This window comes from Leucopleurus acutus (assembly GCF_964270905.1).
Source record: "Leucopleurus acutus genome assembly, chromosome: 4".
Classification (NCBI taxonomy): Eukaryota; Metazoa; Chordata; class Mammalia; order Artiodactyla; family Delphinidae; genus Leucopleurus; species Leucopleurus acutus.
Window position 1 is genome coordinate 119,740,970 of NC_139146.1, and position 15,289 is coordinate 119,756,258.

The window sequence follows — 15,289 nt, forward strand, 5'->3', positions numbered from 1 at the left end:
TACCCTTCCCCCTTCCCGTGTCCTCAAGTCCATTCTCTACATCTGCATCTTTACTCCTGTCCTACCCCTAGGTTCTTCAGAACCTTCATTCTTTATTTTTTAGATTCCATATATTTGTGTTACCATATGGTATTTGTTTTTCTCTTTCTGACTTACTTCACTCTGTATGACAGACTCTAGGTCCATCCACCTCACTACAAATAACTCAATTTTGTTTCTTTTTATTTGCCTGATAATTCTTGATATTCATAAAGCAACATGCTTAGTGAAAGTATCTTGGTTCATTGCCTGTCAGAACTAGAGGTAAAGCTAGAGGCATTCAATAAATGTTTGTTGAATGCCTGAGTAAATATGCCTCTTTTTTTTTTTTTTTTTTTGTGGTACGCGGGCCTCTCACTGCCGTGGCCTCTCCCGTTGCGGAGCACAGGCTCCGGACGCTCAGGCCCAGCGGCTATGGCTCACGGGCCCAGCCGGTCCGCGGCATGTGGGATCCTCCCGGACCGGGGCACGAACCCGTGTCCCCTGCATCGGCAGGCAGACTCCCAACCACTGCGCCACCAGGGAAGCCCCTGCCTCTTTTGATTTAATAAAATATCATGACTGAACAAGTGTTATACCCTTCTGTAAGGCATATGGTAAAATATGAGAACTAAACTGGCTCTCCAGGGACTTTGCCAACGGAGAATTGGTATCTGACTTTTATTTACTATGGAAAATGCTTGTATTTCTAACATAAAATTAAAAGACTTTACACAAATTTTCAGTTTTTTATTATGTTATTGAATAATTCCTTTGGGTTTACGCTTTCATGATTCTGGATACATGTGAAAGCTACTGGTAATTTCTGCTAGTTGAAATCAGTTTTGTAAGTCTTTGCAGACATATGAAGATGGGCTTGCCCCTCAATTTTTCTTTACCTCTTCCTAGGTACTTGACTTTGGGCAACTTACATTACATATATGGGCCTCAATATTTTCATCCAAAGCAACAGGATGAAGATAAATCTAGGTTATATATTTATAGTGAGTTTTAAATGAGGTGTAAGACATATAAAACAATGAATACATTTTCTGTAATATAGTAAATACTCAGTAAATGACAACTTTTCTATTAATATTAATAGCAGTGATGATATTAGTAACATCATAAATAATAATATTAGAATAATAACAAACTATTACCATGGAAAGGTATATCTTTCTCAGAAGTACACTATATATGTGAAATAAGAATGATGTTTAAAAATATTTTCCTTTAAAAGCCATCATCCCTAGAGAAAACATGGAATGAGGTTGGAATATACATCCTATAATGCCCAGACCAAGCTTTTGTTCTCACCTGAGTATTTTGACATTGCGTAATTGCATAGTAAACAATATGTCACATGCTTGGCATGTACTTCTTAATAATTTTGAAAAGCCACTAGAGGGTGCTACTTTGTTAGGAAAATAAAAGCACCTCCCAACAGTAGTGTTCAGTCTGCAGCGGGGACGTCTGATGTTAGGGGCCAGAACTGAGCTCTCTGCTGTGAGTATCCGGATACAATTTATTCATTTATCGTTTATGTCGGAAGTAAATAGCAATAGTTTAGGCAAGCTACAAAAGTTGATACAGATAAAATCCTAGTCTTTTCTTTCAGTAAATATTTATACCAGTTCTGTTATGCAAAAGCTGTGAATATTTCTTACCAAACAAAATTCTGAGGCTATATGACTTTCTTATGGGAGATAAGCTGGCTTTAATTATGTGTGTTGGGTTTTGACTAGATATCTGTTGCTCTAAGTTTGGTGTAATGATTTTCTTCTGTCTTTGGTAGTTTTTATCGTAAAGATTGGTGAAAATGAAGATCCTGTATTATTTTTCCCCTCTGAAAAATAACATTTCAGTGATCCAAATGTCACAGATATGTTCAGGTGGGTGAGCTGCAGATAAACTAAGTATATGACCTTCATTTTCGTAACTCTGAGTTTAAAGTGAATGTTATACTGATGAGAGATTGTATGAAGTGTCAGCCTCAATAATGAATAAAGCCTTTAGTCTGTAGTTCTTATTCAGTGGCAAAAACATCTTTGTGAAGCCAATTACCTAAGGATGAAACACAGTCAACATGGGTTTAGTAAAAAGATTTCTGCAGATTAACTTTTGTCTTTTCAGCCAACCATGAAGTAATGATAGAGATGGAGAAAGATTGTCAGTAGTTGGAGGAGAGGAAGAAATAAATGGGGAAACCTAAAAAAACCCTAATTCTCCAGTAGAAGTGAACTGCACAAAAACTGGGTGTTCTCAGTGTGCACATTTTTGATCCCTGATAGAGGAGTTAACTTCCTGAGGGATTTTTTCCTACTACATATTACTTCTGAAATATGAGTGGGGGGAAAGGGTTTTGGTTTGACTTGCATTAATAAAAGGAACAACTAAAAAGTCTCAGAGAAAATTATCTGGAAGAGTCTAGCTCCTCAAGTCTTCCGAGATTCCCCAGAGCCAAAGTAACTGCTCATTAGTCCGGATTGGACTTGATGATTACACAGAATATATTCAGGTTACTGGCTTATGGTGTGTGTGTGTGTGTGTGTATGCACTCCATACACACACATACACTTTATCACAACTCTAAGAGGTCATGTCAGTCAAGAGCTCAGTCTTACCCTACTCTAATTTTTAATGTTAATTCAGCTTCTATAGCTTGTTTCTCTTTTGGAACAGCTGACCCCTCCCCGTGGTGGGAGCTGGGAGGGGTCAGGAGGCTCTGATTATTATTCACTGTTGAGATGTTTTAAATCCACCTTCAAATCTTTTCCAGAGAATTTGAGACTGGGAACACATGGGTGGCACTAGAATATGAAAAAACTATTTTTCATCTCTCTTTTTCATTAGTGTCGATCATGTGTTTCTTTTTGTAAGTGCACTGGAGAATAGTGATGAAATGGAATGGGGTTATCCCATTGTCCATGTTAGGGGTGTAAGGAAACTCTAATTCACCCTTCTCTGATCAGAAAGGGCTGAATTTTTACTGAGAAGTATACCTCTGCTTTAATTTGCCAGCTGTGTGAAAGCATGGATTACAGAAAATAATATGGAACTAGAAGGGAGATGTCTGTTTTAAGCCCTCTGCTTCTGATCTGCTATTCTTAGTTGTGGCAAGTGGGTTTATCTTAAACCATGAACATGACTAAGCTTTAGTTTAGTTTTTAAATTAAAATCTTTTTTTTTTGGTAAGAAAGAATATTGTCTATTTGGTTTGTGACAGAAAAGTGCCCTCAAACTATAGAGGCCAATAGAAGTGTTGTCATGGTCTGTGACAATATGGTCAAAATTAGGCTTTACTAGATTAATTGAACACTATTAAGAAAATACCCTGTTTGCTTTCCCATTCCTTGATTTTCTTTAGCGTTCCAATTTCTCATTCTGTATACTGCTATCTTGCAAATGACTATATTGAATGGTTCAGCCTGAGAGCAGATGTTAAAGGTGTAATGATGAGGGAAGTAGAAAAGGTAGTTTATCTTCTCATGTAATACACAGTGTCACTGCCAACAGCTGTGCTTTTGCTTTTGCTTTTGTTATAACTTTTCTATGACCCAGTTCCTGCTTTAAGGCATATTGTACTCTTGTCCTTTTAAGTGTAGATGTTCAAATAATTCCATGGAATCCCCTTTACTGACTTAAAACCTGAGTGGATGTGAAATTTGGAATACTGTACTTGAAAGTTTTTTTTTTTTTGCTCGATTTTCTCATTTGGAAACTTGAGGGGAGCAAGTTTTTTCAGTAGCTTTCTTTGGTATAGCTCCATGATTCTCAAACCCTAGATTGAGGCTTCCCTTCAGTCCCTCACTGGACTGAATTTTGTGAGGGAGTCCTCTTCTTTTGCTTTGTACATCCCTAAACAAACCTTGTTTAAGTAAAAAATAAGTGAAAGTCTTGGTTTCCCTGCTTAAGTTAATAACACACATACCTATATGTATATATGTCAATCTTACCCATAAGGATTGGGTAAGACAGATGGAGATCAAAGAGATCAAAATATCACCTTTATCCTTTATGATTGATAAAACTAATATGGGAGACTGCGATTTGGAGAAGTGGCAATAATGACATCTTAATACCAAACTCCAAGCTCAGCCAGAGGCAGGCAGCTGGGAAGATACTGGGTGGAAGTCTGCCCTTGTTCCACCTAAAGGCAGGTAGAGTGTGTATACTCTCTCAGGGCAGCTAGCTCCCTCCAGGATGTAGGGAACAGAGACTGAGCTGGGTCTACCTAGTTCTTCTCCCAAAAACTCATCAATCAGCTCCCTGACTTTCTGAGGTGAGAAACCTTGGAAATGCCTCATTACAGAAACCTGAGGGGAGGAAAGAATGTCCCAACCCCACTACCCCTCAAAATATTCTCCAGGGCTTTGTTTTCTTACTTTATGGAGCTTAACCATTAAGCTGATGAAAAGCAAGATTACTGCTGTTGTCTTAGTGGAGAAACTCTGCGGTCTGTCAAGACAGCCTGCCCCTACCACCGTGAGGCTGTTGTCCAACCACTGATCTCTGACTTGTTGTAGATCTGCCTGGGAAACCGGTGAGAGAGACACCTTATTCCCCTAGAAGTGTCCAAAAGGGTCAGTCTGTACTACAGCTGAAAACTCCTCTTTCTGTTCCCAACACAAATTACTATCTAGCTACATTGTCCAAGTTTATTAGAGCTTTTGCAATAATACCCAGTGACCACATGGAGCTATTCCAATAATAATATGTCAAAAAGCTAGATGTCCCAAATATAAATATAAATCTCTGTCCACTATTAAATTCCTCAACAAAAATTAAATCGCAAATTTAAACTCCCTTGAATTTTACAGTTCAAATGAATTAGAGCCCAGAATCAAATTATCTTACCTTTGTGATTTCAAAGAAATTAGTGAAAAAAAATCATCCTTGCCAATTTCTTAGTCTAATCAGCCTCAACAGAGACTTCTTAGTGGCTGGAGAGGATGAGTTTCCCTCAGCAGCTGCAGCATAGCTTTTTTCTCATGGAAATAGATGTAATTCCTTCACAGCTTTCGGAAATAGCATTAATTCATTGCCAAGTTTCTGATGTACCTAATTTTTTAGAAAAGTGTTCACAAGATTATTATAGCACTGGCCCCATTCTCACAAAATTTAGAAAAAAAATTAATAATTAATACTTAGTTCCTAGAGTAGTTTTTATGTTCCCCAAACTCAGTTTTCAGTGATGTTAAAGATTCTAGAAGAGACTTATTGAGATCTGAGAACAGGGTGGACAGTCTAGATTTTAGTCTGACTGGGATGCCAGACTTAGAGAATCAATGATTTGGGAACTTGAATTCAACTGGGAGAAATCACCTGTAAATACATTACTTTTGGCCCTGGGGAATTACCAAATCTTGAGAGAAAATGAATTTATGAACAGAATCTCTTCTCCAAGAAAGGAACATTTGAGATGTGCTGGGCAAGCTTCGGACTTTGTCCAGGTTTCTACATTCTTATTTGGCATGCTTTTGGGCCTTTTTGGGAGGCATCCTGATGGTGATTTAGTGTGGATTCTGTCTAGTGACAAGCCCCCCACTCTTTTTCCATGGTGGTTGGTTCCATTACTCTGGCTATAAAATTGCTAGAAATGAAATGAAATATCCTACAGAAACTTTCTTTCTCCTCTTCATCCTTCCTCCAGCTGGGGAAATATCTTCAGCAGATTCCTGAACTCACAATGTCATTGATATTTCTTAAAGCTTGTAGCCTTAGAAGGGTTTAGTGAGAACAGGTATCTCCCTGTGTCCTTCAAGAAAATGTTACCTGGCACAAAAATTTTAAACTAGGACCTCACCCATGTGTGCTCTGAAAGCACTCATAGAACTTAGGCATGCAATTAAAGACAATGCCTACATACATGGTTGAGAAACAGTCAAATAAAAATTGATTCACCTATTGTCCACACACAATAGATAGTTTAAGGTCATGTTGTAGCAGCCTAGTTCTGAAGGTCTCTGTGCCCCATATGACATTATTTAAGGTGTGGGAAGCCCTGCTTGTGTAAAAACAGCCTCTCCCTCTATAAAAATAGACACACATCTGCGGACAAGCCACTGTAAGCTGCAGTCCTCCACCAAATGCAAAATCCCATAGTGACCTATTCCTTTAAAGTACAAGATCTAAAAATGCTACTTAGGCTGCAGTGATTGTAAGCACACCACAAAACTGTGAAAGCCAGTTGCAAGATACAATATAAGCCCCTGCAAACCACCAAAGTCAACCACAGGCAGAGCCTGACTTCATCCAGTGCCTCATGATTCAATATTATTTTTGCTCTCCAAATTCCACTCCATGTCTGTTTCTCAATATTCCTGGCTCAAGGCGCCATATCCTAACAATCCCTTGAATTGAACTTCCAGATCTTGGGCAGAGGCAGAATCTGCCCTGTAAAACATGGGATTTGGAATAACAGAACTGAATGCCTACACTCCGTAGTTACCTGGATCACAAGGGAGGGGAAGGCAGAAGGAACTGGGCTATTCATGTCCAGTTCTTTTCTAAAATTCACCAGTCAGGTAATTTACTGTTCTTTGTGCACGAGTAGCTGGTGGTATTTAGAACATTTAGGGCATTTCGCCTCATAGAAAGCAGAGGACTAGAAAAGGTCTTTCCCCCTTAACAGAATTTGATTGGATGTTCCCCCTGTGACCTCCTCTGATAGCTTGTTCTTAAAACCACTTCCACTCTCCAGAATAAAAAACCCAAACCGAACAAATTAGTACAAAAGACTTAGGTCTTCTAAGTAATTGAGCAGCTCAACAGCTAAATGGCTCAACTGATGCATCATCAATTTCAATTCTGCTGCAGGTTTTCCCATGTGTTTTACATATGTTAGCTGTAACTGATCTCTTCAAACACTCAATGTAACACATTTCTGGAAATGCTTGGTTAAGTCTGGTTTTCCAAAAGTAGGTTGGAAAGATTTCAAATAACACAAATGGGAAAAAAAATGGAATGAATAGGAAAATGATTCACAGTGCCCACTGATACAGGGAGATGTAATTACATTAAGTTAAATGAGGTAATAGTTGTGAAAGCACTTGGCAAACTTGTAAAATACCATATGAAGGTAAAATCTTAGCTGTTACATTCTGTGCAAATGGATTGCAATTTGAAGTCCACAGTTCCTATGGTAAGAATTTTGGTAGGAACTTTAAAATCAAGTTCTGCTCTCTCTTAAACAGAGGCCTTGAAGTGGTCAGTTTCTCTAAGCCTTAGAGTCTATGGTCATGGTCACCCATTTAATGAATGGCCCAATGGGACCAGAAGACCATTTGGTTCTCTTAATGATTGGCGCCAGAGCTGGTGTTTGCCTAGATTAGTGTGAAATGCAAGCTGCCAGGGCGTGAGATGCCAACAAAGATAAAAACTTGACCATAAATAATGTTGGTAACATCAACTCTAGATATGAAGGAAAAGAGATATGTATATTTTGGAACCTAACAGGAATTAATTCCCTTTGTTTTCTTTTTTTATAATGTCAGGAAATTACGTGATCAGTAGTAGTTTCTTTAAAAAGTAGTAAAACAGTATTACAAAGACCCCAATCTATGTCCTACTTCTATATAAGTTTAGTGTACATAAAGATTTTATCCAGAGGACTTGTTATTTTGCATTTTATTTAAATGATTAGTTCAATGATGTATTCTTTTATGTCTTAATGAAATATTCCCTTTCAATTAACAAAAAATCCTTATGGATCTTACAACGTACAGTAAATTCTGCTATAATGCATGTTTTGAAAACGTGAAATTTTTCCAACACAACTGATATTTTAGGGAACTTTGAGCATGACACAAATTTTGTCTTTGCCTCTGCACAGTTTTGTTTATAAGAAACTCTAGGTGAATGCAGTGACCTGCAGCCAGCTGAACCCAGCTGCAGAGGAATTTGCATAACACACATGCATGCATCTCAAATTCTACCAGGTATCTCCTTTCACCCCATGTATTATAAGCCTCTCCCACCCACATCTGGTGTTAGAACTTTCAGACCCATTTCAGGTAACGCTCCTTTCATCATTTTACAATGACTTACAAGGTGCAACCCTTCTGTAAACTTCAGGTCTTTTTCAAGGTAAAGTGCCACTCTTATTGTAATATTTATGTATTTTGTAACTATTTCACATATGTAAAACTGTGCTACCATTTTTATTAGGTTCCTACCTTTAAAAAAAAGTCACTGATGAGATTTCTAAGTGTTGTGTCCCCAAACCCATTTTCTCGTAAGCCCTGTGGTTTTTATTGTGTGATTTTGCAAAGCATGGTAATTTTGAGGAATGCAGATGTCGTGTTCTAGCAGAATTGACTGGATTTTAAATTCAGTTTTTCACTTTTATTTATATTTTGGAACAACAAGTAATACAATTATCTATTTCTCTTCTTCCCTCCCCCCAAGTTTTTGGTAGTGCTGTTAGTTTATTGCAAGATCCCTGCAAAGTGTCTGCAGGCTAGTTTCTGTGGGAAGCAAGCATGTCTTCATTTGCAGGGACTGTGAACAATTTTGTGCAAATATACACCTTTGAAACTTTAGGCTCAGAGATATTGACAACATGCATTCTTGTTTTTTCATGCTCTGAAATTGAGACAAACTTTGGCTGTCAAAAACTTCCATATGTGATATTTAATAAATATGTGTATGAAATATACATAAGGAAAAAACACTTTTGCAGCATTTTATTTTTATTTTGTGCATCTGTCTCATGCCACATGAGTACTATCACATATATGGTGTATGCATCTACTCTACTCTGATATTTATTGTTGTATTTGTCTTTAGAAGCCCCTTTTTCTTTTCTTTTTTAAACTTTATCAAGGTATAATTGACAAGTAAAATTGTAACATATTTAAAGTGTACATCGCGATAATTTGATATATGTATACATTATAAAAGGCTTCTTCCCATCTAGTTAATTAACACATCAATCACATCACATATTTATCTTTTATTTTTAGAAACTCCTTTGCTTTTCTATATTCCCTTTCCCGTTCATCATGTGATGTACCCTATGCACAACCACAGTGCATAAAACATAAGTTTTAGACCAGAAGTTCAATGATGTGAAAGAAATGTACTTGTTCATAAAAGCTGAAAAGAGATATTAATATTTATTAACTTCCTTCTATGTTCCAGGAAGTTGGCTACCTTGTTCACTGATGATATATCTCATTCAATCTTCACAACATCCCATATAGTTTTTACTCTCCATTTTAACAGATGAAGAAACTAAAGATCATGCAAGGTCATTAGTTATCCTAATATCAAGTGGTGTTAGAGTCATGTGTCCTTTTGGGTCCCCTGATAAGTGAACACAAAGATGGGATTAGATTTGTAAGAGATTTATTGAGGGAACTGCCTGTGAAAGATAAAGGAGGGAGCAGGAGAGTCTTCAGACAATGATGCAGGTCTGAAACCCAGGAAAGGAGAGAAAAGAAAGGAAAAGCCACAAATTGAATGGAGTTCTGAGAAAGTCTCAGCCAGGCCAGTGCCTCAGGGAATCCCTGAACAAAAGATGTCCATTAGAGGAGTCCTGCACTGGGGAGAAGTGGCCCATTTCTAGTACTCCTGCCATATCAGTCATTGGTTGGGAGCAGCCCAAGGGAAGCATGGACTCTCTAAGTTCTATGTTGGGTCCAAAGGTGTGGACAGCAAGAGGCTGCCAGTCAGCTGTGATCCCATGCGCAGATTCTCCTGAAAGATCTGAGCAGTGCACCTCTATGGCCACCCACAGTCATAACTCAAGAAGAGACATGCCTGAGTGCAAAGTTCTTCTCTACATGGGTAGCACACAGGGTTAGTGGCAGGGGTCGTTTCCCGCCAAGCAAAATAACACCCTCACTCACCTGTAAATAATATAACCTAAGTAAAATTTGTCGGTTTGATAAGCAGACACAGCTTCAGGATATGTTTCTCAGTCCCCTAGCTTTTAACGGCTTGTTTCATCCAAGTCCCTCCTAAAATTTTGTAGCTGCCACTGAAGAGCCAAGAACAGAGAAGCAGTTTTCTAGAGCAAAGGTTCTAATGTTGGCAGCACATTAGAATCAGGGTGAGGAGATGATTAACCTTTCCTATGGCCAATCTGCACCTCCGGCCAATTAAATCGAATCTCTCAGGGTAGAATCTAGCGATCAGTATTTTTTAAAGGTTTGCAGGTGATTTCAGTGTGTATTCAAGGTTGAGAGTTACTGTTGTAAAGAATATCTGCCTGAGGTAGAAGAATAGCTGTATCTTTGAACATTCTTCTAAATACTCAGTCTCTCTACCAGTTCCACTCATATCCACCCCAGGGATTTACCTAATTAGTTCAAGAATGTTCCTAGAGGCCATTAAGTTCAAAATTTTTTTTAGTCTTTGTGACAGTTATCCTATACAAAATTTTCCTATCCTTAACTTATACTTGCATTCTCATTTCTGTTTCACCATACTATAACTTGAGCACATCTGTATATTTTTATACAAAAGTATGATACAAATCATAACAAGAAGGAATCCTGGTTCTCTGGCTACACTTAGCAGTGTAGCTTTCGAAAGTGCTCAGAACTCTAAGGAATTCTGGAGGTAGAGGTAGAGAGAGGCCTTTTTGTCTTAACACGGGAAAGACATTGCCACATTTTCTCAAAATTTGAAAGGAAAACAGGAAGAGAGTTGAGAGTGTGGACTGAACCAAATGGAGAGTTCAGATTGGGTGTGTTTTATTTATACCCTTATTTTTATGTTAAATGAATATCAGTGAAAGTAATATGTTCATTGTAAAACTTTGGAAAAAGACAATGTAGACAGATGAAAGTAATATGTTTAATACTAATATTAGTTATTTGTTCAGAAATCCAAGTTGGTCAATATATTTGCCTCCAGTGAGCTCTACTTGTTAGATTAGGATGAATTGATCAAGGTGTAGCTGTTGGTACCTGACCTCCACTGTGGGATTAATTTTTCTCTGTTATCAAGAAAAAAAAAAAGCAAACAAACAAACCACCCCACCGTATGTCTATTCATCTGCAGTGGCAGATCAAGAGTAGAGTTGGAGCAGTGGAAATTACCAGAAACAGGCAATAAGGGGAGGCATGGTCTGTAGAAAAGTTAAAAACAGTAATAAAACTAACTTAAAATTGATTTTTAAAATTATCATCATGCATTGGCAACTCTAAAATGATGTCAGTGATAAAAGTACTCCTCTCTAAAAAAATATATTTTCTTGGTCTAAGTTCTAAATTTCAAATCAACACTTTTTAAAAACTTATTTTAAAATAAACATTGTATTCTTCATTGTATTCTCCATGGAATATTCCCATTTATATTATTGACCTCTGACATGTGAAATCATTTCATACCTTGCTTCCAGAGCTTATTTGTAAAGGTTTGGCCTCCTTCTGGCTTGCTTAAGGCATAGCTTGTCTCCAACCTTTTGACAACATATAGTCCGGCATTTAAACAATAGATTAAAAATAACAATAGTGACACAGAATGTGTAAAGATGATGAACTAGAACTTGAGTTACTTCAATTTTGTCTTTCTTTGTGACTAGTTGGAGTTTTCATATGCATTTAAAGTTTAAACAGTGAAATAATGCAGACTGAGAGATGTAATATTTTTGTTTGGTAAGTGCAAATTTTAGTGCTTACATGAACTATTTTACTGAATTCTTCTTTTTATATATGTTAATTGCTTTAAAACTAAAGAACTACAAGGGAGTAAAACATTGCATCAGTATGATTTAGTAGGTTTAGCCATTTTGGTTTTATTAAAATTCACTTAAAAAACTGGCATGATTATATATACACAGAATTTAATAAAAGGAAAAAGTCACTATCTTCATATCTCTTCTGGCTATTACTCATTCTATTTCATATTATTACTGAAAACAATTTTGCTGTATAGAGTAGGATAGCACTGAGAAATGCTCCGCTCTCAGTACCAAATAATCCAGGTATGGCACTGCTCAACTGCTTTTTCAAAGAGCTTGAAAGTCACTTAATGGGCCTTGTATTTTTTCCTTCATAGTGTCAGTTTTCCCCTTTTCTCCATTCCTATGTCCTTTGCTTGCTCTTAACATCCAATCTCCTAGGGCAGGAAATGTCTCCTAGAAAAGTAGAAAGAAGTCATTAATTATATTTACAGTTCTGGCTTTCCTGTATTGTCAAAGAGGGTTAAAGTAATCCTGTCACAGACCTGGTCAAAGATTAGCTGAGAAAGCCTGAAGAAATCAATGAGATTGGTTGTCCAACCCTAAGGGAAGTGTGATGAGTATTCTATTGAGAAAAGTAATCTAATTTGGGTGGTCCAAAGGAGATTGCTCAGATTAAATGGTCACTATATACTACGAGTTCTGTTCAGCAGAAATGTTCAAACATTTAATTGCTCTTTAGTTGGGTAAGCAAAGCTGACAACCTCTTTTTGAGGTGCATTTTGAGGGTGAAAGGAAAAAAAGGGTCTCCATAGATTTAGACTATTAAAGTATGGAAGTAAAAGAAGTATAAGATTGGCGGAGTTATTTCCCCTGTACTCCTGGTTCCAAACAGACCGAGGTGCAGGAGTGTGTGTGGCTAAAATGAGTGGCCAAAGCCCCCAAAGGCAAGTTATGCCAAGAGGATCTGAATTGTCTGAAATGCCTAACAGGTGTCTGATGTAATTTCTATGGACTTGAGATGCAAAGCAGGGAGCAGAGCTAAAGCCACTGTCAACTAGGCTTAGATTTGGAAGCAGACAGTGACCTCCATCACATATGACAATGATAATCGCAAAATCCAGGCTGGTGTTTACTCCTAGGGAAAAAGGGAGAGGAAACAGGATCAGGAAGAAGTAAACCGGGATTCAACAGTAGCCATCATTCTTTATCTCTTCAAAAGAGCTCTGAGGGGAAAATGGCAAAATATTACACTTGTGTAAAATTGAGCATTGGGTACATGAGTATTTGCTATATTATTCTCTTAACTTTTTGTATGTTTGAAGAATAGCTTAATAAATAAAATTCAATAAATTAAAATAGATATTATCAAAGTGATACTGATAATGATACAGGAATGTGTTATAGGTATTTGAGTCCTAAAGTCATATGTTTTAGTTGAAGATATTCCCCTCTAGTTTATTTTTGTAAAAATTCAGTGTGATTTCAAGAATTATTTCTTGTTGACAAACATTAAAGGAAACAGTATACTTTTTTGTAGTACTTTTATAGCTCAAGTCAATCTTTAAGACACCATTAAAAGTAATCCAATCCATCTCTATTTTGACTCCCAAGAATGCATAGCCTTGGGCAAAGGCTAACTATTAGGTAGTAAAATCCCATGGAAAAAAATTAAGGGAAAGAGGAATGAGACATAGAAGAAGGAAAAACCAGTTCAAGGTATTTAGCATGACTGATAGACCATCTCATAAAACTGTCTTCTGAGAGGCTATATAAACAACTTCCCAATCCATGGGAAAAAAAGGAAGAATTTATCTGTAGGCTTCCATCTCCCGTTGGTTAAAGCTTTACTACACAGGTGTTTAACTCTTTCCCATCCACCACTCTCACACACATAATTCTCTGTTGTATATGCTTGGGACCATAGCATCACCTGCCTGTTATCAATGAGGATTAGCAGGGGAGGAGATAAGAGTGTGCACAGTGAGTGCTTTTTACTTGCATATGTTTGAAGGTTTTTGGCTTCTCCAAAGAAGACTAATTGATTATATAAGTGTGGTTTTTTTTTCTGGGCTCTCTATTCTGTTTTGTGGATATACGTGTTTTGGGGCCAGTACAATACTGTTTAGATTACTATTGCTTTGTAGTGTAGTTTGAAATCAGGTAGTGTGATACCACCAGCTTTGTTCTTCTTTCTTAAGTTTGCTTTGACTATTTGGAGTCTTTGGTGGTTCCATAAAAATTTTAGGATTGTTTGTTCTAGTTTTGTGTAGAATGTCATGGGTATTTTGATAGAGATTATATTGAATCTGTAGGTTGCCTTGGGTAGTATGATCATTTTAACAATATTAATCCTTCCAATCCATGAATATGGAATATCTTTCCATTTATTTGTGTTATCTTCTATTTATTTATTTAAGTTGAAGTACAGTTGATTTACTATGTTGTACCAATCTCTGCCGTATGTGTTGTCTTCAGTTGCTTTCCTCAACATCTTATAGTTTTCTGAGTACAGGTCTTTTACCTCCATGGTTAGGTTTATTCCTAGATATTTTATTCTTTTTGATTTAATTGTAAACTGGATTGTTTTCTTAATTTATCTTCCTGCTAGTTCATTATTAGTGTATAGAAATGTAATAGACTTCTGTATATTAGTTTTGTATCCTGAAACGACTGAGTTCATTTATTCTAACAGTGTTTTGGTGGCATCTCTAGGATTTTCTATATATAGTATCACATTATCTGAAAACAGTGACATTTTAATTTTTTCCTTTCCAACTTTGATTCTTTTTCTTTCTCCTTCTGGTTTGATTACTGTGTCTAGGCCTTCCAATACTATATTGAATAAAAGTGGCAAGATCAGGCATCCTTGTCTTGTTCCTGATCTTAAAACAATTTTTTTAGCTTTTCACCATTGAGTATAATGTTGACTGTAGGTTTGTCATAGATGACCTTTATTATGTTGAGGTATGTTCCCTCTATACCCACTTTGTTGAGAGTTTTTATCATAAATCAATGTTGAATTTTGTCAAATGCTTTCTCTACATCTATTGAGACAATCATATGATTTTTATTCTTCAATTTATTAATGTGGGGACTTCCCTGGAAGTCCAGTGGTTGGGACTTGGCGCTTTCACTATTGGTGGCCTGGGTTCAAGCCTTGGTTGGGGAACTAAGATCCTGCAAGCCATGAGGAGTGGCCAAAAAATAAATGATCAGTGTGGTGTATCACACTGATTGATTTGTGGATGTTGAACTATTCATGCATCCTCAGAATAAATCCCATGGTGTATATGTATTGTTGAATTTGTTTTGCTAATATGTTGTTGAAGATTTTTGCATCTATGTTTATCAGTAATATTGGCTTGTAATTTTCTTTTTTTGTAGTGTCTTTGTCTGGTTTTGATATCAGGGTGAGGCTGGCCTCACAGAGTGAATTCAGAAGCATTCCTTCTTCTGCAATTTTTGGAATAGTTTGAGAAGATAAGTGTTAATTTTTCTTTAAATGTTTTGTAGAATTCACCTGTGAGGTTCTGGACTTTTGTTTGCTGGGAGCTTTTTGATTACCAATTCAATTTCATTACTGGTAATCTGCTTGATCATATTTTCCATTTCATCCTGATTAAGTCTTGG

At 36.9% G+C, this 15,289-nt stretch overlaps 1 protein-coding gene across 5 annotated transcripts in view; it reads left to right on the top strand.

The window, feature by feature from the left end:
* Nucleotides 1–1,488: 1,488 nt before the first annotated feature.
* Nucleotides 1,489–15,289, top strand: part of ARHGAP24 (Rho GTPase activating protein 24) — a 783,348-nt gene continuing 769,547 nt past the window's right edge. For 3 of the 5 annotated variants that reach the window (XM_082838941.1, XM_082838942.1, XM_082838943.1), the window contains exon 1: nucleotides 1,499–1,527. The gene's annotated coding sequence lies outside the window, so the exon portion shown is untranslated. Of the gene's footprint in view, nucleotides 1,528–15,289 lie in introns of all 5 variants that reach the window. The other 2 variants (XM_082838944.1, XM_082838945.1) reach the window with 1 other exon arrangement.